Source organism: Nesoenas mayeri (assembly GCF_963082525.1).
Source record: "Nesoenas mayeri genome assembly, chromosome: Z".
Lineage (NCBI taxonomy): Eukaryota > Metazoa > Chordata > Aves > Columbiformes > Columbidae > Nesoenas > Nesoenas mayeri.
In genome coordinates, this window is record NC_137542.1 from 66661009 (window position 1) to 66688359 (window position 27351).

Consider the following 27351-nt stretch of genomic DNA (forward strand, 5'->3'; position numbering starts at 1 on the left):
GTTTTCAGATGAAGATGAAACAGAGGACCAATACAAGGATTTTGCAAACTTCTCCAAGAAAAAAAAGCAACATTCTAATGGAGAATTAATAAATTATGCACATTTAAAACATGTGCTGTAGTACATAAACTAAAGACCACGCATCAGAGATAAAATATAAGAAAAACCACCTCTGGAAGAGTCCAGGTAAAAGAACAGCCCTGATCTGAGGGACAGCCAAGCCATGAGCACACCCTTCTCTGAAGAAGGACGGACCAGAGAACCCAGGGAGGCTACAGGAACACCGCTGTGCCTACCAAACCACCCAGCTTCGAGTCACTGCAGACCCTTCCATCATTCCTACCAGTACCCCCCCACAAAGCACGGGGACAGTCTCCGCTCCAGGGCAGAGTTACAGCTGGAACCCAGCGTTCCTCAGAGGCCTGGGGAGAGGAATTTGAGCTGGATCAAGCATTCTGGACTTTTTTCAAAAGGCCACAATCTGCTCCTAATCACTGCTGCCATGACTCAAACTGGTGGCTATTATACAGTAGCACGAGATGATTACGGAGGTAGCTGGCAAGTGGGATATTATCTGCAAAAGGTTCTGTGTGTACTTTGTGTTCTGATTTAGGCCACAGATGATGGTTTACAATATACTCAGCGTTAAAACAGATCAAGTTGAAAGCGTTAAAATGCAGGTCATAATATGGAAGCTGTTGGCTACCTAGCAAATTCTCATCACAGCTGAAAATTAATAATGAGATTATTCACTTTCCTAGCTGCCTCCCTGTGTTCAGACTACTCCCCAAAGCAGGACAGCAACATCAGAAGAAACAGAGATTTCAATAAGTATTTCAATTTACACCATTTTCTAAATTAGATCTACTTCTGACTCAGTTGTACAACTCATTTACTCATTTTTCTCAAGGGCATTCAAACTGGTTGTGGACTTATGGCCCTCACAGTCATAGGAAGAAAATCCAAATCCTTCAATGTCCTCTAGATCAAACAGGATTACCTTAAAAATTTGCAACTCACCCTAGAAATTTCAAATTATAGTTTGTTTGGGTTTTTTTTTTTTTTAAACTGAAAAAAAAAAAAAAACAAGACGATAAATAGATATGTTTGCTCCTGTTTCAGAGGTCTGTTCCTTTTTGCATTTTTTTCAAATTCTTCTTCTCTTTGACTAAATAGCAACACCTTACATATGTGTGAGGAACACATTCACAGCTTTCAGTCCACTGGGATCCTAAGTACTTCGTAAATTCATGTACAGATGTTACAAGGTGACTGCATGATCCACCACCACCAACATGTACTCCTTGGGAAGAAAAAGAGCTTGCTTACTTCTACTACATCAAAACATAAATGACAAATACAGCATCTGGCTGAAAACTCAAGGGGAAGGACGGAAGAAAACATTTAATAACCCATCCTAAAACTAGCTAGAAGGACTGGAAATTTCTGAGGACAAACATGTGAAGATTAATTCCTTGTACTGAACTTAACTCCACTGTGGGTACCAGAAAAACAAACAAACAAACAAATAACTTCTACGCTTTGTGGGATTATTGTGTCCCCTTAATAAAGATGTCCAAGTAAATCAAAAGAAAATGGGAAGACATTTTATTTTCTTTCCTGTGCAGTAGTTGTTATTTTGAACTCACTAAAGCTAAATCACTGTGCTACTCAGTTGTCACTTTTACAATGTTACAGAGTGCTAAAATGGAACCAGCTGGCAAAATTAGGGCAAAAAGCATAAGTTGCCACTGGCAGTAATATGAACACTGCTCCTCTTAGCAAGAGTGGGTGGGGTGAAGTTAAGAATTTACATGTCACCAAATATATATTGATTCTTCCTTGGATTATACCATAATGCCCTTCACTCATAAGCCCCTTTCAACAAATTTCAGTGGGTAACAATAACATCTACTTTGTCATATCCAGGAAATCATGGACTGTGCACTTGTAAGGTTTTCATTTAGGGTCAGGCCATATGTCATCTAGTCAGTTCAAACAACCATCTGCAACCATACAGTGAAATTGCTATTTATACATGATTAAACACGAGCTGCCTGGAACTCACTTGTCAGAAAAAAAAAATCCCAAACGCAAACCCACAAGAGGGAGCCGTGTCAACCCAGTACAGTTACATACAGAATGTGGCATCCTCAATACATCCCGGTTTACCTTTCAATTATAGGGTCTGCTCGTATTATCTGTGCATAAAAAGCACCTTGGTGATGCTGAGAACAGCTAAGAGAATTTGTTCTGTGAGGATGAAGGCTAAAGATGGTCTGGTCACTGTTCACTGACAGGAAAAAATCAGAAAAGGAGTACTGTGGAGAGATTGCATTACTGGGATGACAGGCAAAAGAAATGCAAGACTCTGGTCCTGATAAACATTTGCCTGAGCATTTCGCTGATGCAGAAGTGGAAGAAAAACGCTTTGTTCTTTTTATCACTGATAAACATTTGCTGTTATGGGGAAAAATTACAAGTCTTACACTTAAAAGGTGGACGCAGGGAGAGAGTTTAACCAAGAAATAACCATTAACCCTCACCATTCAAACAGATCACAAAGTAAAAAACTACTGGTATGAAATGCAAAGTCATAACATTTTATCCACTGTTTCATACATGCATAAGTGTGCCAAAAGACAACCATTAATATCTCGTCTGTGCCCTGTAGCTCACAGAGCAGTATTAGCTTGATCAGAATCAGGTGTGAGCATATGCACAAGATAGGAAGCTTATGTTGGCTTTATGCCAGCTGCAGGACCACACGCCATTTCTGATCTGGCATAAACATGGACATCCGACCTGCCATGAGCCTGCTTCTGAAAGGCGAGCTCTCAGAAAATGTGTCTACAAATGCTGAATAAATGTGAACTGGTAGAATGTCTATGTCCCACATTGGCATTTGGCATCATATACCCATAGTACAAGAAGAGCCTTCAGTCCAGCTTTGTTGTATCGTTGACCCAAAGCCTGAAAATTTCAGGATAGTGAAAGGACACCCAGCAATTCCTTCATGTGTTGAATCCACATCAGCGGAGATAAACGGTAACTTCTTCGGAGACATCAGTGGGTTTTGAATGAGACTGTAGATTCTGAGAAAAATACGTGGACCTAATATTTTAAATGAGCAAGAGAAGCAATTTATTTTCTTACACACTAAGACGTAAATCAGGAGATAGTCCAATAAAGGCAACAACAGTTGAGAAAGTAGAATCAGCCCTGAGCTGGCTCACAGGAAGAGCTACGTTTGATTAGCATGTTATTGATTCCAAATAAACATACCACACGTAAATCGAAATTGCTCTTTATCAATAACTAACAGTAACGGTTAACAAGTATCAGCAGTAAAAATATTTAATGGAAAAAATTTAATCCATTTACTTCCTCATTCACTAGCATGCCTATTTTTCCTGTTTATTCTCCATAGCTGGTTAATAGCTAAGCTTCACTCATCATTGGCATGCAAAAAATATTTCACTACAATCTTCTGAAGCATGTTCAAAGAATACAGAAAAATACAACTACTTTAACTCAGGCTCACTGAATTTCAGAAGATATTCTCTGTTTTCATATCACTCTCATACTTTCTGGAGGCAGACTCCAAAATTATTTCCATTTAAACACATTTTCTTTTCTCTTTCCTTCATCTCCAAGTCAGGAGTAACAACCTGTAAATTCTGCCAAGGTTATAACATGAAACTGCTTCACCAAACCTTTGAAACTGTAAACTAATGCTTCCCATGTATAAATCATAGTACAATAAAAACATACAACAACAAAACCAGGTTTAATTGTTTGGTGTTCTGAAATGCACAACATACCAAATACACAGCACCAGATCAAATTCAATCATCTCTTAGATCAATGTGTTCTGCAATAACAGAATTAATCAGTATGAAAGAAAGCTATTAAAATTATCTGAAAATCTGTCCTGTTGTTACTGTTAGAATAAGAGCCAGAAATAAAAGAACTGCAACAAAAGAGCAAAAGGTAATTTCCCTAAGGGATTTTCTGTCTGTTGACATACAGTAGTTAAGAGCTTCGGAAATAGTCGGTTTTAGAGTTTCCCTTGTAACTGGCTTCCAGTGTTGTTAGTGTGGATTCTGTATTCACCAAAAACAGGAGAAAACGGCACTCTCAAAAAAGCATACCATAAGACAATAAATACTAAAAAGGACAGAGACACCAAAGTAAGACTGTGACAATGTAGTCTTATACAGGTTACACATAAGTCACCAAAACGCCTTCGAAACAAATTTGGTTTGGTTGGGTTTTCCACAACACACTGAATCATCTGGATGTAGCAGTCCTCAGCTACCACACACATCTCTGCCCTGTTCCACCACACACACCTCTGCCGTGTTCCACCACACACATCTCTGCCGTGTTCCACCACACACACCTCTGCCGTGTTCCACCACACACGTCTGTGCCGTGTTCCACCACACACATCTGTGCCGTGTTCCACCACACACGTCTCTGCCGTGTTCCACCACACACGTCTGTGCCGTGTTCCACCACATACGTCTCTGCCATGTTCCACCACACCCGTCTCTGCCGTGTTCCACCACACCCGCAGGGTTCCTGGCACCCTAGCTGGAGAGGCTTTGCAGTAGCAGCTGACTGAACAATCTCCAAGGTTTGCTTGGTAGACTTGTTTCCAGGTGGGAAATACCCCAATCCATTTCTCCTTTGGACTGCCATACAGTTCCTTTCAGGTCTCCCCTACATCAGTTTTAGTCATATTATTAATGACTACTAGAGAGCTATCACTTATTCCCCATGTCCTTCAACACAGTGGCCACCTTCTGTTGATCCCACCACCAGCTAAAGAGACACTGTTGCATGCCACCTACCTGGAGAGACAAACCAGCCACAGGTAGTGGATGTCAGACCACTTCAAAACTTCCTGAAGTGTGTTAAAGTGGAGCTTCAAAGGGGGTAAAGAAAGACAGAATAGGGGGCAGACGGCCACTTGCCTCCCTTCGCGTGGGACCAGCCAAAATCTTTGTCTATTTGGGAATCTGGGCTCCTTCACACTGGTATCATCTTCTGAGCCCAAGTCTTTTTTGGGAGATGTTGAAGCTTGTAGATTAACTACAAAAATTCAGTCAAAATTACATTAGGTATGAGCAATTTGTGTACGGCATGCAATCTGGAATTTTTCAGGGTACAAGTAAATTACTAAACCATGGGTCAAAAAGCTGCCAAATTGTGACTTCTATTGCAAATCTTGTGAAATATAGTAGTTTCTCAACGACACCGCACCACACAGACACTACACATAAGTGCAACTGTGAGTACTGGCCTTAATTTTCTTAAAAAATAATTAAAAAAAAAAAAATCAGGGCTTTCTAAGAGAGAAAATTCTGAAATTGAAATCCTAAAACCTCACTTTTTTTAACCTCATGGTTATGATCTTAGCTCATGGTTTTCTTAACACTTACAACTAGCAATGCCATGTTAGAAATTTCCTCCCAAGCCTCTGGCAGTGTCCACTCTGAACAGCGAGTTAGACAGACGATTTATCTGACTAGTATTGGCAATTCCCATGGTCTTAACTGTTTGCAGAGACTGAGCCTTTCCAAGAAAGAAAAATAATCTGGAGAAAATAACACTAAATAATATTATATGACCACACTGTATTATGAGAAAACATTATGTATTCACTTTAAAAGTTCTCCCTGCATTAAATCTTGAAAAGGCAGTCTCTTTACAATCAGAGTACGCTTGGTAAATTAGCTTGCACTAATTTCCAGTGTACTTGCCATTCATTGTATGAAGTAATCAAGCATGTACTTTCAGCAACTCTACTGTGAGACAAAAGAGACTGACAAAGCACAATGAAAAACAATGTCTCCCTTCAAGTGGAACCAAGGTAGAAAATTATCCAGAAATGACCGGTGAAAACAATACCTCACAGGTGATTAACTTAGCTGGTTTAAAGCAGACAGCAGTGAGATCACCTACTTCTGTGGAACACTTTAACCACTAAATTTAAACAAATGAAAACACTGGTCTTGTAATGACTAAACTAGGAATATATTATGAAACAGTCGGGTTCAGGAAACTTCCAGGAGAAAATACACAGTGTAAAACAAAGATTTTCAATTAGATCTGCAGACATTTATAATATCTGATATTAATTCTGAATTGGTTTTATTCATAGCAGGAAGGCCTCACACTTATAGAAAGACTATTTTGAAAGCCACTTTGTTTTCTTATTTTGTGTAAAAAGTATGAAGTTATCAGTTAACTACTGCAAAGACCAGTAAATGTTTAACTGAACTAAAATATAAATGTTTCAGCTACAATGAGTAACTTCTTATTTGTTATCAGTGACATTAGATGACTTCTGATTTTGTCCCTGTTATGATAATACACAGTATGTGCTCTTCTATTGCAGAAAACACACAGCTTGTCAACTTTGGTTTGTGCTACCAGCTCCCTTTAGTATCAGTTACTCATACCAGCTTCTGCTAAGTTTCTATCCGCAAAACTTAGCCAGAATCAATACACTGTGAAACTCCTCCTAATCTTCTCAAACAACTGGTGTGAATCAAGAAAAACTCCACAAATAATGTAATAGATTACTCTGCTAGCATATTAATCTAAGGGTGAATAATTATGAAGCGTATCAGAGCAAGATTAGGAATCCCTACCTGGAAGAACCCCTTTGGAAAGAATTAATTTACTTTCTATTTTCATAGTATCTGCACTGAACTAGATGTGAAACAACACGTCTCCTTATGCAAGAAGAGCCAATTATGGAGGTGCAACAAGAAAACACTTTAGAAAAATAATTCTCTGGGCTCTGTAACACTTTATCTCCCACAACAACTTCTAGCACTGTTCAGCCTTCATGGCACATTTTTGCTTTTCGTCATGTTAGAAATACATACTTAGCATTTTTTCCCAGTAATTCCTGAAGCTTTTTCCTCAATTTTAATTAAAAGATACTCAGATCAGATAACATCTGTTATCTCAACATCCTTAGTGTTCTAGAAATTGCCATGTAGGAGCTTTGCTATCTGTAACCACAGGCACATGCAGATCCATTACTGAAAGGACTTTATAGTTCCAAGTACTGAAGCAAGGCAGCATAGCAACGTACTCCTTGTTCACACAGTAACTTCTGTTTTCTGGCTGTTTATTGTACTATCTAACACAGAGGCAGCCTTCCTTGTGCACACCTTACAGAATCACAGAACGTCAGGGACTGGAAGGGACCCTGAAAGATCATCCAGTCCAATTCCCCTGCTGGAGCAGGAACACCCAGATGAGGTTACACAGGAATGTGTCCAGGTGGGTTTTGAATGTCTGCAGAGTAGGAGACTCCACAACCTCCCTGGGCAGCCTGTTCCAGTGTCTGTCACCCTCACTGTGAAGAATTTTCTTCTCATATTTAAGTGGAACCTCCTGTGTTCCAGTTTGTACCCATTACCCCTTGTCTTACCATTGGCTGTCACCAAGAAGAGCCTGGCTCCATCCTCGTGACACTCAAACTTTACATATTTATAAACACCAATGAGGTCACCCCTCAGTCTCCTCTTCTCCAAGCTAAAGACACCCTCAGCCTTTCCCCATAAGGGAGATGCTCCATTCCCTTAATCATCTTCATGGCTCTTCCTATACTCACTTGTCCCGTCAGCCTGGTTGTACAGGCAGTGAGTAACGCTGGGAAGAAAGATGCAGACCCCTTCCTTCCTCCAGGCCCCAGGCACAGGGAAGATCTTTTGTCTCCTTTCCTCACTTAGACATGGGGATGACAGCTCCATCCTGCAGAGCACCAAGAATAAGTGGACACACAGCAAGTTTACACCGCCTTAACAATCTATGACAACTTCCCCCCAGAAGCTGGAGTCCTGAGCAGAGGGAAGAAGAGCAAGGAGGTTGATTTCTACCTCCAGCATGAGCCAGGTCTCAGCCTCTGCACCATAACACATCACTGCCAGCCCACATTGCATGTCCTGATGCAGCAGGAGACATCTGGTCAGCAAAAAGCGCGCAATAAAGGATTTGTTCAGTGTTAAACTGTAATCTCATGTGAGGCTCGGTCTCTAAATCTTTACAGATTTACCTGTACATTGGACCACTGCTTCTCAGAAAAGCATCTCTTTAAGAGACCAAAATGCACGAGCAGGAGAAGAGAAGAATAAATGCCAACCTGTTAAATACTGATACTAATTAAGAATGAGTGGCAAATGTTAACATGGAAAGAACTGCAGAAACTGGCCCTTGCAGTATGCAAGTGGGAATGTAAGTAACCTGCAACCACATTCAATGTGTTTTTGTTTCACAGACAAAGTCCATTGTTGAAGGATACGAAAGGGTAATTTTTAAAACTGCATTGTCCCTAAGTTTCTGAGCACTACAAACAAACAATTTTCTCTTTTTCCTTTGCATTAAAAACAAAATAATGTCTAATATTGTTTCTTCTAAAAGATAATACGAGAATGTTATTTTAGTTGTCAGTTTAACCAGGCAGAAATAACAAGCATACAGCCCACATAACGTATGTATTCTAAAAAGCTTTGTACTCCGTTAATTAGTTTAACTATTGCTTTCATGGTTCATTGAAAAATTTCATGATTCATTAAATATCAATATATTTTATCAGTTCAGAAAACTTTTCAGTAAAAATACAATTGTCAAGTGATAATCTCGCTAACATATATACATTTCAACCATGTCTATCAGACACTATCAAAGTCTGAATTGCTACAGTAGCAGTATCTCAAAGCATTATGCAAATCTCATGCCACACACAATGGATTTTTTTTTCCCCTGAAATAAAAGTATTTTCCAAGAAAAATAAAATGGTTTTGACATGTGTCATTCACCATTTAAGAAGTTCCTTCACTGATCTCTGGTTGTTCCACCTTCACAACAATCAGCTCAAACAAACCTTGGATTCAGGAGTTGTCACTGTTTTGTCAAAAGCCCTTAAGTTCAGAAAGTCAGGAAGTCATGCCCTTAAGAAAGTGTAAAGATCAATGAAACTAATAGTTGCAAAGATATAGACACCAAACAGCTAAACGCAACTCAGAAAAAATCAACTTCTGTCATTAAGAGAATATTTTTTCTGCTATAAAGTTTTACTTACTTATGCAGAGTATGCATTTTCTCAATGCAGGATATAAGATTACCTCAGAGCAGTTTAGAAGACCATTTTCCCGACTGAGAAATTACTCCTTAAAGAGTCCACCTGCATGATTAATTATCACAGCTTCTCTGGAAATCTCTATTTCCACGTGCAATCTTGTTCTATGAAATATATGGTCAGTAAGGTGCCTTGCAATAATAAAATGACAGTGGTTCTTATTATTTAAATTGACTTTCAGAGGAGGCCACTATCAGCATACTGTATATTACAGCCTATTAAGATTCCTTAAAAGCTGAAATGTTATTACATCATGGTCCAAACAAAACCTTTCACTTGTCTTTCCACTCTTATCTCTTCAAGTCAATGAGGTAAACCCTGGGAAAATTACACAAACAACCACAAATATTTAAAATCTGTATTGTCACTACATGCTTCCACTCCTCTCAAAGATTTAGACGTTTTTCTTTCAATTTCATTCCTTCACAGCCCAAGACATGCTAATTAATCAGAATGACCCAGGTCTTTTGTTGTTGTGAACAAAAATAAAAGATTTTTAAAAGTTCATTCCATCTTGTTAAAGTGAGTCCATCTACCCTTCACAAAGCCAGGGTACTAAGAGGGAGGATTAAGGCCACTTGAATGGCTTAGGCCCCATAAAGACAACCCCAGCTCATGCCCTTAGCCGTCATCCTTGCCAAAACTGATTTACAGAGAATGACATCTTAACCACAGCTATGACTTGGTGAAGAGGAGGCTGCTGCGTTGGCAGGGCTGGGCATCCAAAGTTGGCTACTGAGTAAGGCGTGATGCAAAGGCACAGGAAACCACACTGGCATACCAACACAACCGTGTGTGCACGTCTGCAAGGGCCGTCTGAAGGGTGGAAAGAAGTGTTCATGGACAAAGGCATAAAAAAGGCAAAATCAATGTGTGCTCTGCTGACACAAAGCAGCTCTGTTAATGGATAGAAACCCACACAAATATCCTGATGGAGACTGAAACCTTTTTAAGAAGCCGGTTGTCCGGACTATGTATCTCTCCTCCATGCCTCTAAAAAAATCAAGCAATATCCATCTTTACATTAGTTTGATAAAGAGAATGTGCTATATATCTAAGAGTAAAACGTTAAAAACTGATTATGTGATTTTTGAGGACTTCATCCTGTTGACTTTCATTGAAGTTAAATTCCCAAGCACATAAGTCATTTTTATGAACAGAACACAGCCTTATGGGATGGTTAGGTAATTTTTCAAACTTTTTAGATATGCAGGTATTCACGTATTCTTCTTCATACAATTTATTGTGTGTTTCTTCAGTATTCAGGCTTGATTTTCATTAACTTGCAGGGATTCCCTGCAATTCAGGGACTGCAATTCCCTGAAGTTAATGTGAGTAGGATGTAAATCAGCACCTCTTGCAGCCAGCTCTGGTTGTATTTCACTATCACTGAAATCTATGCTCTGTTCTAGAGTTTGCAAAACTTTATGCTAAAAAAAACCAAAACATATTTGCTTTTTAAGTACTTTTGATGTCCCCTGCATGCTAAAGATGCAAATCAAAGCCCACTCCACTTCCAAAAGCCTCTAGAAGACTTAACAAGGCCAACAAAGTTAAAGCACTTATAACTGAAGACAATAACCAAAATAACGGTTATAGAATTTTTACTTTTATATTACTAGCTCCTCTTCTTCATGAAGCATTCAAGAATCAGATCTGCACAAGCAGTCTGAATGGAGTGTGGATTTGTAGCCTGGGTTTGGGAGAGTTTTCAACGCCCAGATGCAGTAGGTTGACCTTGACTGTCTGACAGATGCCCACCCAGCCAGTGTCTCAGTCCACCCCTGCACAGGGGAAGAAAATAAGATGGAAAAATTCCTGTGCCAAGATAAGGGCAGTTTCATTTTAAAGCAAAAGCTGCATGCAGAAGCAAAGCAAAATAAGGAATGTATTCACCACTTCACATAAGGAAGCAGGTGTCTAGCCACTTCCTGGGCACAGTACCTGTTGATGTTGCTCAGAAAGACAAATTCCATAACCACAAATGCCCCTGCATCCTCCTTCTTTCCCTCAGTTTTTATTGCTGAGCACATCATCACACAGTATGGCATATCCCTTTGGTCAGTTGAGGTCAGCTGTCTGGGCTGTGTCCTCTCCCAACCTCTTGCTCACCCTCAACCTACTGGCCTGTTTCTTGTGGTGCAGAAAGCCTGGGCACTATGCAAGCACTGCCCACCAAAAGCCAAAACGTTGGTATGTTATCAACACTGCCTAGTCATAAATGCAAAGCACAGCAGCATATGGGCTGCTACAGAGAAAGTTAACTCCATCCAGCTAAATCCAGAATACCCAATATAGAAGAAACCCAAAGAAACGTCAGGAGACTGCTCTGAGAAAGGCCAATGTGTGAGCAAGAACCTCAGTGGGGTACGGAGGGTAAGCACTTTGCCAGTGAACGTCCGGACTGCAGGATTACTCCAGACTTCACATTTACTTCCAAAAAAATTATCAGAGTCTTTTTTAAACAGAGGAACGCTTTATGATTTTATTTTAAAATATGGGAGAAAAAGTGAAATTAAACATTAGACAGGTAAGAAACATTCAGTTTTCTGTTCAAAAACTGGTGTTGTGGGATTTCACAAAACTTGCATTTTCAGGAAAGAAAATCACTAGTTTCATAACCATGGATGTCCCATTGGTTTCAGACAATAGCAAGGACTTTGAAAATTAATAGGAATCCCTTCCTTCTATTCACTCTGAATAATTTTGAAAGCAAATGCCTGCTTTTAAATCATCATTAAACAAAGGTGGTTGCTTTTTTAATCAGCAGCCATTTCTTAAAAAGGATGTTTCTGCCTGAGAAACCCAAACAAAGAGGAATCCTGAAGCAGACTGCAGCCAAAATTGCTGCATGTTGCAGGTACCACAGAGGTGTTCTCATTCCCTAATGAACATCCTTCCAGGACTAAGAGCAGCACACCAACCACAGCCCGTCCTTTCAGTTGCTCCAGGAGGCTGTAAGGTAATAGCCCATCTCATACAATTTTCAAAGGGAGGCAAAAGCTAGAACTTGGGGCAAGCAGTCCAGAATAATAACTATCTCATAGGAATATGCATGTTCACAGGAAAATATAAGCCAGCAAGTTTCACATAAAACTTCCAACAGCTGCTCCAAGGTCCTGTCTTTAGGTCTGGCATTACTTCCATATAAATGCATGAAAGAGGGAGGCAGTCCTGAAGGGCAAAGGAGTCCATGAAGGCTGGTCACTCTGCAAGAAGGAAATCTTGGAGGCACAGGAACAGGTTGTCCCTGTGTGCCAAAAGGCTGGCTGGTAGGGAGAAGCCCAGCCTGGCTGAAGGGAGAGCTCTGGCTGGAACTTGGGAATAAAAGGAGAATATATGACTTTGGAAGAAGGGACAGGCTACTCAAGAAGATTACAAGGATGCCATGAAGTTATGCAGGAAGAAAATCAGAAGGGTCAAAGCTCAACTAGAGCTGAGCCTTGCTACTGTTGTAAAAGGGAACGAAAATTATTCTTTAAATACATCAGCAACAAAAGGCAACTGAGAAGAATCTCCACCCTCTGGTGGATGTTGGGGGAAACATAGTGACAGAAGATGAGGGAAAGGCTGAGGTACTAAATACCTTCGTTGCCTCAGTCTTTAACAGTCAGAACAGTTCTCCTCTGGGCACCCAGCCCCCTGAGCCAGAATACAAGGATGGGGAGCAGAATGAAGCCTCAATAATCCAAGGGGAAATCTTTAGTGATCTGCTACACCAACTAGACACACACAAGTCTATGGGGCCAGATGGGATCCACCCAAGGATGCTGAGGGAGCTGGTGGAGGTGCTCACCAAGCCACTTTCATTTATTTATCAGCAGCCCTGGCTAATCAGGGACGTCCTGGTTTACTGGAAGTTGGCAAATGTGACATTCATCTACAAGAAGGGCTGGAAGGAAGATCTGGGAATTACAGGCCTGTCAGTCTGACCTTGGTGCTGGGGAACATTATGGAACAGATCATGCTGAGTGCCATTGCATGGCAAGATACAAGAAAACCAAGCTATCAGGCCCATTATACATGGGCTTAGGAAAGGCAGGTCCTGCTTTACCAACCTGATCTCTTTCTATGTCAAGGTTACCCACCCAGTAGATGAGGGAAAGCCTGTGGAAGTTGTGTACTTGGACTTCACTAAGGCCTTTGACACTGTTTCCCACAGCATTCTCCTGGAGAAGCTGGCAGCTCGTGACCTGGATGGGTGTTTCTGTGATGGATAAAGAACTGGCTGGATGGCCCAAAGACTTGTGGTGAACGGAATCAAATGCAGTTGGCCAGTCACAAGTGGTGTTCCCCATGGTTCAGTATTGGGACAGTTCTGTTTAATATTTTTATCAATGACCTGGATGAGGGGATCAAATGCACACTCAGTAAATTTGCAGACAATATCAAGTTGGGTGGGAGTGTTGATTTGCCTGAAGGTAGCAAGGCTCTATGAGGGATATGGACCTGCTTGATTGATGGAGTAAGACCAATTGTATGAGGTTCAACAAAGCCAAGTGCTGGGTCCTGCACTTTGGTCACAACCCCAGGCAGTGCTACAGGCTCAGGGAAGAGTGTCTGAAAAGCTGCCTGGCAGAGAGGGATCTGGGGGTGTTAGTCAACAGCCAGATGAACATGAGCCAGAGTGTGCCCAGGTGGCCAAGAAGGCCAACAGCATCTTGGCTTGTATCAGGAATAGTGTGGCCAGCAGGACCATGGCAGTGACCATACCTCTGTACTCAGCACTGATGAGGCTGCACCTCAAAGCCTGTGTTCAGTTTTGGGCCCCTCACTACAAGAAAGACATTGAGGTGCTGGAGAGAGTTCAGAGAAGGGCAACAACACTGGTGAGGGGTCTGGAGCACAAGTCTTATGAGGAGCAGCTGAGGGAACTGGGGCGGTTTAGCCTGGAAAAAAAAAAGGAGGCTGAGGGGAGACCTTATCACTGTCTACAACTACCAGAAAGCAGGTTGGAGCATGGAGGGTGTTGTCTCTTCTCCCAAATAGTAAGTCATAGGATGATAGGAAATGTCCTTAAGTTGCACCGGTGGAGGTTTAGATTGAATATCAGGAACAATTTCTTCATAGAAAGGGTTGTGAAGCACTGGAACAGGCTGTCCAGGGAACTGGTAGAGTCACCTCCCTGGAAGTGTTTAAAAGATGCATAGATGAGGTTCTTAGGGACATAGTTAAGTGCCAGAGGTAGGTTATCGTTGGACTCAGTGATCTTGAGGGTCTCGTCCCAACAAACTGACTCTACAATTACATGATTCTGTGAAAGCACGAGGTGCATACACCAACTAGGTATCCTTCCTTTTGGTAGATCTTCATTACTGTCCTCCGGATCAGAAAAGAAACTTAACAACTGAGACTGCCCTTTTCCTTCTGCCTAATACGCAACATGACTCTTCCTAGTTTGCTAGGTGAAAAGGCCAAGAACATATACAGTTTCAAAGGGCCTAACAACTGATGGAGACACCCCAAATTTGTCAGCTAAGACACAGTTTTAGGCCCTTTTACAACTCTTATTAAAAGTCAGGTGCTCAAATCTGGAAACCAGCAGAATTTTCTGCAATTCCAAATAAATATCTCTTAAAATGTACCAACATACACTAGATTGTAAATTTTTGCTCCTGTGACCTGTCAGCTATTTACTCAACGGTCCCTTTGATTTCTGGTCCAAAACAGGTACTAGTCAGTTTCAGCTCTAATTTTTCCCTATGTTAATAAGAGTAAAGTTTTCATCAAATTATCTTTGAAAACAAGTTCTTGGGATGTTGTTGTTTTAATTTAATTCCACAAGAAGCAGCTAAACACAACCATAGCCTCACATAACAAATATCTGCCATACTAACAATGTCCTTGTTTCTCTTCAGGTATTATACCTGGGTGCTACTAAGAATGCATGTGAAACTAAACCACAGTGTATTTTACCACAGACAAGCATATTTCACCACCGAATGCATACACACACAGGCGAAAAAGTACAGCTACCCACATGTCTAACTTTGCCAGGTCTTAAATTAACTCTTCATAAACAGGCATCTCTAAAGTCTGAAGTCTTCAAGACAACATTTTGATCTCCACGTTTTCTACTCTTCTAATCCTGCTACTGCCATCACAGAATTTTTTCCACTGTGTTTTTCAAAAGGGTGCACTGAGTGGCAGGAACAAAACATTAATATTTCTAAAGTTATCAATGGGCTAAAGCAGGGTGCTTCATTGAACTAACTATGCAATCTTTGTGATATTAGTTGGAAAAGGTACAATGTGATCAGTCAAATGAATTAACAACCCAACAGCTTGACCACATGCATTGACGTAAATCCTCTGGAACAGTGTGTCTCACATCAGTAAAGGTGTGTAAATTCTTAAGTATTTATGAGACAGGATTACAGCTGTGATCAGAGTAAACCTATACATTTTATTAACCTAAACAAATAAATCATATAAATTTCAATAGCCACAACAAAGTTTTCTGTTTTAAAGAAACAATGAAAATGCCATATCAGGAGTATCTTTGTTAGGATTGTACCTCAGCCCTCGGTTTCTTGTTTGCAACTCCTAAAAAATTACTTCTTTCTCCATGAATTTTTTAAAATAAAGAAATCTTAGTCTAGCTATAACATGCTAGGCAGTCACAAAGGGAAAATGGAGATTATTATCACTATGTTCAAGTCTTGTTTTAACAAACTCCTTGCAAAATATTCCAGCATCTAATTTAAAAGACTCATTTTAGTAATCTGTGGGTAAAGAACTATTCAAATCATTCAGTTTGACAATGAACTTATAGGTTAGTATGAGGTGAAGGAATTCATGACAAGAGCAATCATGTGGAAAGAATCTGCTCATGACTATTTGTTCTTGTTTTGCAGAACTTTTTTTTTTCTTTTTTTCTTTTTTTTTTTTAATCCAATCAGCATGTATTGGTTCTTTCTGGTTTAACATTCTACAAAGTTTCTTAAGTCTTCCCAGAGAGTGAGGAATTCAGAATCTTTCTTGAACCAGAATCCCTAAAACTGAATATAAAAAGAAATACAGAATGAAAGATGCACAGTGAAATTTTTTGTTTGCACAGAATCCATGTCCTAATGTTTGATGTATGACTGGACAAAATTAGGTTAATTGCTGTAGCAGTTAAGAGAGCATTTTTATTAGTCAAGAATGGGCACATATTTTTCTTGTATTCTCAAACCCTCCCAATTCTATTTATAAATCAACACCTCTCTATAAATGTCAATTTTTATTAACATGAACTGGGAAAAAAAAAGGAAGTTAAAGATCACACTCAACATATTGTTCAGCACAATAAAACTTGGCCAGAAATGTACCTTCTTCCTAGAAACATATACACGGTTTTGTGGGATCGTTTCTGGAAACAAATGGACATCCATGCAGTGAGCAAGACTGGATCGAGCTGATCTAGGCCACAAGTGAAGGGTCACGGAAAGGTCCTTGACCACACAGAATGGGGAAGAAAGTTGATGAAGCAAGAGGAGAATGAGGAATTAAAGTAGTTTGTGGTGAGACATGGGAGATGATGAGTGTCTAAGATAGCAACCAATCATGTATTAGCTAGAGACATGTAAGCAGCGTGTAATCTAACTATAATTATCCAACTATAAGTAACGTAACTACAAAATCAGCAATTTAAGATTAAATACCTGATCAAACTTTGCATTAAACGGCTTCAGTTTATAATTCTCATAGAGTTGTTAGAGTCCATTCTTCTCACGCGCAGCTTCACACACATCTTTTTCACGATGATTCTGCCGAGTTACTCATTACATATAGAAGGAGTGATAGAAGACATTGCATACCTCAAATGGTATTAATGACTTCACATCTATCAACATTTTTCAAGCATGGAGCTGTCTGTAAATGTGCTCATGTACGCTTCCTTTTCACAGTCAAGCTAAGGGGGACCAGCAAAGGTACTGAGAAGACCTTGCTTGCCCTCCACCCTCAACATCAGGCATGTGCTTCCACACATTTTGAATTCCCACTTCATGTTTGTCAGCTTAATTGTGCTCCTCCCCTACCTGCCATCAGGGGGTGAAACAGAAAGAGAACCCGAGAGGTGTCTTGGCATGGTGAGCCACTTGTGCGAACCGAGGGGCTCTGGACCCACCAGGGACATGCCGTCCAGGAGCACGCTGCACATCTGCAAGTGCCACTGTGGACATGCCACTGGCAGACAAAAAAGGCTCCTCCTCTCAAGGTAAACAAAAATAGCTTTTCCTTGGTTCTAGTCTTTACAGGCAAATGCCAGCACTGTTCTTCAGAATATTGGCTAGACAGATATATATCAAACTATCTGCAGACGACCGAAAGATCTGAAACCTGCTAAAAAACTACTACAGCTGCAAATCTTGTTTTGATGAGTTTATTGCTAATTAATTTACCTAAAAACTCAAAAGCTGGTATTCATAAAACCTTACTTCTATTGTACCTCATAATCAACTCATCACTACATACTTAAAAATCAAAAAGGCTGTGCAGAACGTTTACACAGTTTTACATGGTGCTAACAATAGCGAAACAGACCGTTTTGTTTGTATATGCAATTATACAAACAAATTAGATAATCAATGTTTGCACAGTGCTTTAATGTACACAATTTTTTTCTTTCAAGCGTTGTTCATATTTATCAGGTGGCAATATAAACAAAATGAGACCAGGGTGTCTCAGCTGCACTCTGCAGTGCAAGAACCCAACTAAATGTGAACACTGGAGATACGTGTTGCTGCAATTGCCGGGTACTTGTGCAGTCCATCTCCCTACCTGCGGCCGCTCTCGGCAGCAGTTGAGCATGAACTTGTCCCACGCCTGCACTGAACTCAGTCCCCACCTCCACTTCAGTAAATGCAAAATGAAATTTTTTAAAAGTGCCAATAAGTTTCTTAATTCACTTCCACTGCACTCAGACCTCAAGATCAGTCAAAGTGAGACCGTTGCTGAAGGCTTTAAAAAAGCCCATCAGTGAAATGTGCAAGCACAAATAGCAAAATCAAGCTCATCATCGTGCAGTCAGTGTTTTGAGGCTTCAACATCCTGGCAGGCTTCTGTGAGCACACAAGAAACAAGGAAACTTCAAGCACTTTCTAGGTGCTTTTATACCCTGTACACTGTAAGAACTGTAAAATGTGTGGTAACGCTCCCATTTTTTTTCCACAAGGTCTGTTGTGCTTTAGGCTGTTTAAAATGAATAAAACAAGAGCGGGGTTATTTTTCTTGTAATGCAGAGACTCTAGCATGTTTCATTGTCTTCCCTTCACTCTTGGCTTCCATATAGAAATTGTCTTTCTTTTTTTTTCTGGAGGCCACAGAGGACCAGAGTGCAGCAAGATGGGTCTGGAAATTTTGCTTTCAGTGGTCTGTTTTCACCTTTCACATATAAGGCCGTAAGATAATCACAGTTTGTATTTCAGAGGAGCAAAGCTAAGATGCAACAAGCACACTCAGACTAACATAGCAATGCTCGTTCCAGTGTCCAACGACCGGACAACAACCAGTCCAACAGGACTGGCCCTACAGTGTTTGGTCTAAACAAAGGCAAACAATAGTGAAGCAAAAGTAAACAAAGTGAAGTGTAGAAAAGAAAGTAAAGCAAAACTGCATCTTCCTGGTGAAACCTGTGAACTTTGAGGCACAATGCTTCCCAGGTCTCTCCCTCAGGAAGTACAGCTTTGCAAGGCTTCTCAAGTAACCTGAACATCATTTGCACAGATTTGGTCCTTGGTGTTCCCCTTGGCTTGTAGCAGGGCAATTAGCAGCATATTCCCTTTGTCCAGCTGGCAGAATTATATTGTGATTAAGTAAACACGGGGCACGTACACTTTGTTCTCCTCTTCCTCCCACAGATATCCCTTCACACACTTTCAGCTCTGACACCCAAATAAATTTCAATCAACAATGGTCTTACCAGAAGTAAAAGGCAAAGCAGTAAAATCTGCATTAAAAAAATTACCCTCTTGTGCAAGAAGAAGACCTCAATTATTCACACAGCTGATGTTTCACACTGCAGCTATACCTGCTCTGTACCTATGTCTTTCTGTAGCTTATCGTGCGTGCTGTCACAGTAGCTTTTCATCACTCTATAAAGAAACTGGAGACTTTGGGGGAATTTAAACAGTGCTTTCAAAGTCTGAAAATAAAAGGTAGCAATGATGGGGAAATAACAAGAGTACAATGAGGACAGGAGAAGATAGACTGGAAACAAGAATACTATCACTGAACATGAAAAGCAAGAGGTAGACTTACCATTACCCTCCACCTAATTTGATTTTGCTGCATGTGCTAAAGTACCACTTCCCCAAAAACGACCTTCTGACATCGAAAAATGACAGATACTAACCTGTGTCTTTACTGAGTTATTACGCCTGCCACAGGCACTAATTTAGAGATGCTACCGCTCATCCTTGCCAGAAATTCACCCTTCATTGACCAAGTACATTTCAGACAAAAAGAGATAGCCTGACAGGCAATTGAGCCGTATGACCACAGGCACCATGCAGACATTTAGACACTTCTCTAATTGGCAGCTGTACCTTTTTTGCACAGTAACAGCAGTAGCTTTTGGCAGATACAGTGTTAGCAATGATTCAGAGTACCTAGATGAGAAATTTCTAGTGAAAAAAAAACCTGTAGATCAGGGAAGGAACAGTTTTCCACAAAAGCTAACAGCCATGAATACAACACAGGTATGTAATTTCATGTGTGGTTTGCTCTTTATTTTTTTTTTAATATAAGAGTGAAAATCTGGCATAATGTCCTACTGCAATATAAAAAAGCCACTGATGTGGTTTTTTGCTTGAGAGATGAGAGTATTAGCACAAGCACGGAGCAGCAATCAGTGGCCACGATTTTTCTGGTCACAAATTAGACAGTTTTACTACTTGATTCACTTGTACATAGGAGTAGAAGTAGTTTGCACCTTGTATTTTGAATTTGTGTTGCATCAGTCGTGAGTATATAAATTTAGCATGTGCGCATATATTACTATGTAAACAGATAATAAGCAGCCAAGTATTAGATATGAACAACCAAAAATACTAATGATCATTTTCTTCCTTTCAATAATTCAAAACAGTATTTTTAAAATGTTTGCAGTTGTAAAATCAGATGCTTTTCCAGTTTACACCTTATTATGTCTTTAACATCTTGTTTTTTCCTGTTCTGAAATAACCCAGGGCTTTCAAAAAGCTACAGAGAAGACACTTAGACAAAAAAACCCCACCAAACAATCGTATGTACTCTTCGTCTCTTTTCTTTCAAAGCTACAATTATTCCTTAGTAAGTGACTTATCTTTGGCAATTCATAATCTAAACTCAATTAACTTTCTTTCAACACTATTTTACCATCTTAATTTCAACAAAGGTTCTCCTGTGAAGAATACCAGATTATAGAATATAATTGGAATGAAATAAACAAATCAGTCTAAACCTCTAGAATCTAACACAATTTTTTTCCCACACTTCCAACCCTTCTGAAGAAATATCCAGTATAGACATAGTTTACTATTAGATTCTATGGAAGTCTAATATTTGCTAACAAGGCTTCTATGACTTGTCCACAGAGGCTAAAAAGAAACTGCTCCAGCAACCTTTCATTCTGAGTTTCAACTTCACCCTTTGACAGGGAGAAGTTGTTACCATCTAGAAGAAAAAATCTTTCCAGCTCCACAGCTCTTATCACCTCTCTGAGGCTATTTTAAAGGTCTCTCAATTAAAGAAGAAACTAACTGTGGAGCCAGGGAATGCTCATGCGATATCTTTTGTTCATCAGAAGGTACCACCTCCTGCTCTGGTGACCAACAGAGGTCATAGACACGTAGCAAGAGCTTTACAGGTCGTATTTGCAAAACACTCAGGTCGCACTGGGGCTGACCTTCCCGCTCACGAGGCCTTATACAGAGTAACCAGCCAAGAGGGTCCATATTTTCTCCTCGGTTAACTTTCATAGGACCACAGTTACCAGCGTTTGTGACTGCCTTCTACACAATGCACAAAGGAATGTCCATTTCCTTCTTCTGAAAGGACGACTTGTGCATCATGTTCTAGGTTTGAAGGCTGAGAATACTTCAGCCATTTGCCCTCAGGAACAAAATAAATAAAAATCTTCCTTTTTACCCTTATAAATGTCAGTGTACAACAACAAGAAAATGCACAAGTCTAAACAGGTCCTTCAATCTACAGAATATTAAGACACAAATCTATGAAAATAGATAAACAAATCTGCACAAGAACTGAAGCCAATCTGAAAGTGTACTTATAATCAACACAAGTGCACAAGCACTTGATAAACTTGAATCAAGAGTGGTGTTCACAACAGATTTACACCCATATTTGAATTACATTTTCAGATTTCAGTCCCGGTTGCCCTACATATACTGACATTTTCACCTTTAGTGGCCCAGACTTTGATCCTTTATTCCCATTAGCCCTTAACTTTACACAGTGTAGTATTTGGTAGGCAAACGGGGTTCAGAATCTGTCACTACAATGTCTTCCATATCAGATAATAATGATGTCTGGCAAAGCCAAAATTTAAAATCATGATTGGTTCAGACTTATTTTTCATATTAGACTCATCACTGGAGTTGACGATTCGTTTGTCTGTTTTTTTCCCACAAGAGAGAGAATTCTTGCAAGCCCCAAGTTTCAGTTTCTCCAGCTCACAAAATTACAGTTTAATGTACTTCCTCTTTACGTAAGGAAGTTTTCCTTTTCCATCAGTGCTGTTTGACACAACTGGTAAGGGCTGAGCTGCAGGAAGGTAAGAGGCACGCCGAGGAGTTATGGAAGACAAGAAGTCAGGGTTATCTGAAGCACGGGATGAAGCTCCAGGGCACACTCTGCACAAGCATGCTGGTTTCTAGAAAGGTTTGATGACAGAGCAGATGTAGAGGGAAAGGAGAGAGGATTGTGATGCTGAAGCAACCAGGACTTACCCGCCATCCTAACTGGTAGGGACCAGGGGCCTTTGGTACCACCAGTTGGGGGCCATGTGGAACAGGCATGGGCGAAAAGTTTTCCAGTAGCAAACTGAATACTTTTTCTGTCTTGGGGAATGACCTATTAGAGAGCAGTGTAGGGGAAAGGGACCTGGGGGTCCTGGTGGACAGCAGGATGATCATGAGCCAGCACTGTGCCCTTGTGGCCAGGAAGGCCAGTGGCATCCTGGGGTGCATTAGAAGGGGGGTGGTTAGTAGATTGAGAGAGGTCCACCTTTGCCTCTACTCTGCCCTAGTGAGACCACATCTGGAATATTGTGTCCACTTCGGGGCCCCTCAGTTACAGAAGGACAGGGAACTGCTGGAGAGGGTCCAGCACAGGGCAACAAAGATGATGAAGGGAGTGGAGCATCTCTCTTATGAGGAAAGGATGAGGGAGCTGGGTCTCTTTAGCTTGAAGAAGAGGAGACTGAGGGGTGACCTCACTAATGTTTATAAATATATAAAGGGTGAGTGTCACAAGGACAGAGCCAGGCTCTTCTCGGTGACAACCAATGATAGGACAAGGGGTAATGGGTTCAAACTGGAACACAAAAGGTTCCACTTAAATTTGAGAAGAAACTTCTGAGTGAGGGTGCCAGACACTGGAACAGGCTGCCCGGGGAGGTTGTGCAGTCTCCTACTCTGGAGGCATTCAAGACCTGCCTGGACATGTTCCTGTGTAACTTCATCTGGGTGTTCCTGCTCCGGCAGGGGGGTTGGACCAGGTGATCTTTCAAGGTCTCTTCCAATCCCTGACATTCTGTGATTCTGTGATTCTTATTTGTTTTTCAAGTATTTCCTGGGGCAGATTCAGAGCTGTTCCGCCTCTCAAACAGCCAATGAGCTAAACATCCCAGCGAGATATCAACCCTACTTAATTTCCCTACAGGACTTGTCATGAGGTCAATAAAAGTTTCAAAGCCTTCAGCAGCTTCCGTATCTAGCAAGAAAATGATCTTTCTTTTTGTGAGAAATTCAAAACAGCCATAGAAAAAAACGTAAAGAATTAATGCTGCAGGTCTTACACAAGATTCCAGGCAGAGTTAGCAATTTTACTATTAACTACACAAAGACTCTTTTTGAAACAAACGCTTCCCATCTGCATCCAAGTTAACAGTAATAAACAGACTCACCAAAAATTTGGTTTCATTGGGTTTTGCATACTGCCCAGAGTTTGTGTGATCACAAATGAATTAATGAATACGAATTCATAAATGTATGTAAAATTAATTTCCTCATCCCTTTTCCCTCTCAATGCATCTCTAAAATGCATTCAATGATCCAAAATGATTTTTATTATGACTTCTCTGCTCCCCCTCTCACCTTCACACCAAAACAAGTGCAGCTAAATAACAACCACTTCCACTGCAACCAATCAAGAGGCCAGAAACAATATTCCCATCATGTGAAAACCCCGTAATTTCAGAGAGAAATACACATGGCTCATGGCAGAAATTTTCATGTTCTTCTGAACAGACATGATGCATTAAAAAACAAATGGCTTTCACATTAAGTAAGACATGCAACAGTATTTCACACCAAATAAGAAAGTAATTGAGACAGTATATACAAGATGGGGAAGATGCCAACACAGCAAGAGGTCAAACTAGAAAGCCACTTTAGGTGGTGCGGGAAAGGTAGCAAGAGTCTGAGTACAGATTAAGTGGGCAAAAGCTACCGGCCTTGCACCTCTGTGGGCAAAGAAGAGTCGGGCAGCAGCATGAAGCATCCCGCTGCCCTGGAGCTGGGCAGGAAGGGTACACGGGACATCGAGAGCGTTTCTCCAGCAGGCTACGGGCTCCCAAAATGAACAGCATTTCTCTTACGTTACAAAAGGTTTCTAAAACATTTCCTCCTGTTTGAAAGCCAACTCATTTTCTAGCTACATGCTTAAGCAAATAAATATCCAAGAAGTCCTCTCCTGCTGCCAAAAGGATCAAAACATTACCAAGAAACAGTGTGGATTGTGTGAGAAGATAAATTTCGCTAATTAATTGACACTAATGCTGTGTCAGTAGTTATTAGAAGAAAATTTCTTTGGGAATGCTGATTTACAGACCAATTACAGTTTTGTTAGCTGGACCCTGAAAGCCAGTTGCAGATTTATTAACAGATACTCAGACATAGGATACAGCAAATGTAAATTAAATCTGGACTGTATATGATACTGCTGAACTCCTGGCTTATCCTCTGAAATTAGTCATTGGAAACATCTCAATAGGACAGAACAAGGAGGTTAAAGTGTATGTTATGCAATTAAGAACTATATTAACTGCCCGAGTATACTTCCTGTTGATAATGTCAGCAATTATGATGACTGCCTGTCATACTATACCGCTATTTGAATAAAGCATGAACTATAAATTCAAGCAAATTTTAAATTTATTCTGGGTTTTCTCAAGTGCCTTTTTAGTAAAAGTATCTATTTTATTTTTACTTTTCTAAGGAAAAATTACTAAACTGTATACAAACATGTTTTTTAAAAAATTTCTGTGCTCAAAACACTTACTTAGGATGTTTCCAAACTATTAATGTTAAAATTCTTGGTGGCCCCAAAGCCTTTTCAGCAGCCAAATCTAATTCAAGTCTCAGAAACAGACAGACTGAAATGAACTCTGTTCCTAAACTGCAAAGCTAATTGTGTGTGTGTGTGTGTGTGTGTGTGTGTGTGTAAAAGGCAGGATGTAACACTAGTTAAAAGCACTCTGCTTAGTCTTAGGCTCCTCATTCAAGTAAAAGTAAAGAAGCAAATTAAAGAAAATAAATCAATGAAATAAAGAGAAACATTTTAAATCAAAACCCCAAGATTTGAGGATACTGAAAATCAGAGAAGCTTTGTATCTCGATTTTAGTCCAGTCAACACAGAATACCACCTGAACAGAGGAACACGTACAATTTCACTGTCGCTCGTACAAGATCATCACTCACGGTGCTCATAACCAACAAAACCTGAATATGTTATAATGTTAATAAAACACAGTCCAGGCTAAAAAAATTCACTCTTTGTCTGGACAGAACCTCTTTCTGGAAATAACATGAGAACTTTCCTCTCACCTTGAAGCTCCCAGAGTGGTTTGCAGATGTTGGATGCCACAGCTCCAGAGTTGTTACAGCATTATTTACAATGGCTAATTCAGAAAACTTACCTTAAGCCTTGGCATACCTATTGCATATCGGCTAACCAGCATTCTCTGTCACAGGCATTAGCAGCTGTTATCTTCACTAACAACTGGAGAACTGTATCAGACGTTGCATGGAACGTTCCTGAAACCTTCCTGGCACTATTCAGCAGGGCTCTACCACTTAAACACCACAGACTCAGAAATCACATCTGCCAAATTCAATCACTTAAATTTTTAGCATTATCTTTGACCAATAAGAAAAGCAAAGAACATTTTGGAGGAAATGTGGCTTTAAAGCTAGTCATTTACAACTGTCATTTGCCATTCCCAGTTTGCAAGCTCTTTAATATTTGTCAGTGTTTTTTTAGCCACACTGCAAATTTTAATCTACTAGGTATTTTTAATCTACTAGTTTTAATCTACTGTTAAATATTTCAGTAACTAATTCTTCAAATCTCAGTTCTGTAAAGGATTTTTACCAAATACAAGACAGGAATCAGGCCATTTTTTTTCTTTGTAAAAGCAGAAGAGCCTGGATTCTCCCAACAACAATGGTTTCACAAGACTGCAGGGACCCTCCCCTCTTCTCTGCCATGGTGAGACCACACCTGGAATATTGTGTCCACTTCGGGGCCCCTCAGTTCCAGAAGGACAGGGAACTGCTGGAGAGAGTCGAGCACAGGGCAACAAAGATGCTGAAGGGAGTGGAGCATCTTCCTTATGAGGAAAGACTGAGGGAGCTGGGGCTCTTTAGCTTGGAGAAGAGGAGACTGAGGGGTGACCTCACTAATGTTTATAAATATATAAAGGGTGAGTGCCACAAGGATGGAGCCAGGCTCTTCTGGGTCACAACCAATGATAGGACAAGGGGTAATGGGTTCAAATTGGAACACAAAAGGTTCCACTTAAATGTGAGAAGAAACTTCTTCTCAGTGAGGGTGCCAGACACTGGAACAGGCTGCCCAGGGGGGTTGTGGAGTCTCCTACTCTGGAGACATTCAAAATCCGCCTGGACGTCTTCCTATGTAACCTCATCTGGGTGTTCTTGCTCCGGCAGGGGATTGGACTGGATGAGCTTTCGAGGTCCCTTCCATTCCCTGACATTCTGTGATTCTGTGAGGAGCGCTATCCCACTGCTCTGTTGGAGACCCAAAGACAGCTCCTGTAGTGGGAGACAGATCTCAGTCCAATGCAGCTTATTTCCCTGCAGATGAGATACAGACCAGATAGCAATTGTCAAGCACCTCCAATGCCTTCTCTCTCTTTTTTTTTTTTTTTCTTAAAGAGGAAAACAGTGCAAGGAAATGAAAATGGACAAGAATGCACTTGTAAAGTACTGCAGCCACTCACCATTGTTTAAATATATTTTCTTCTTCATATTAATCTCAAATAAAAATCCTTATTTTTTAAGGCTTCATGTCATTAAAAAATAAATAGTCTTAAGGCAAAGTCAGTCAAAGCAGCCTTTCTTGAACACAAAGGAATGAATCCTGAATGAATATAACATTTTATTATCTTGATCTGCCCTCCAAGAAGCAGGAAACTCTGCAAAATAACTCTGACCATGCAGACAAGAGTTACATCAATGTGCAAAGTAATCTACTAGACTCCAATATGAAGTTCTGAGCTGGATAAAACCACCACTGATTTCAACAGGAATCTGGCTGGAGCAAGATTTGGTGTCATTTCAGGGAACTAAATTAATGAGGATTTTGCACACTTTTGCAAGGGGAAAGTGTAGTAAGGGAAACAGAAGCTTCCTTGCCATTGCACACAGCTACCACAGGTCAGCCAATGTGCCAGAGGATCCCAGTTGTCCTCACTGGCTGAAGTCCACACACTCCAAGCACCAACAGAAGACCCACACACTGGCCACAAAACAGCTGAAGGACATTCTTGCCACCTGCAGAATCTCACAGACATCAGTATAAAATGACTATATTTGACTTAGCCCCATAAATATTATGGTTAAGTACAGACAACAGACTTCTCTAGCTGTTCCCCCAGTCCCAAAATGTTTCTTGCTTTAAGAATAAACTTTCAGTTTTAAGACAATAGAGTGTTTATTGGTTTTGCAAGACC

General features: G+C 40.4%; 1 protein-coding gene across 1 annotated transcript in view; it reads right to left on the reverse strand.

Moving 5' to 3' along the window:
- GLIS3 (GLIS family zinc finger 3) overlaps positions 1-27351 on the reverse strand; it is a gene marked incomplete at its 3' end in the record, with an annotated part of 159024 nt that overhangs the window by 124679 nt on the left and 6994 nt on the right. The window lies entirely within an intron of this gene.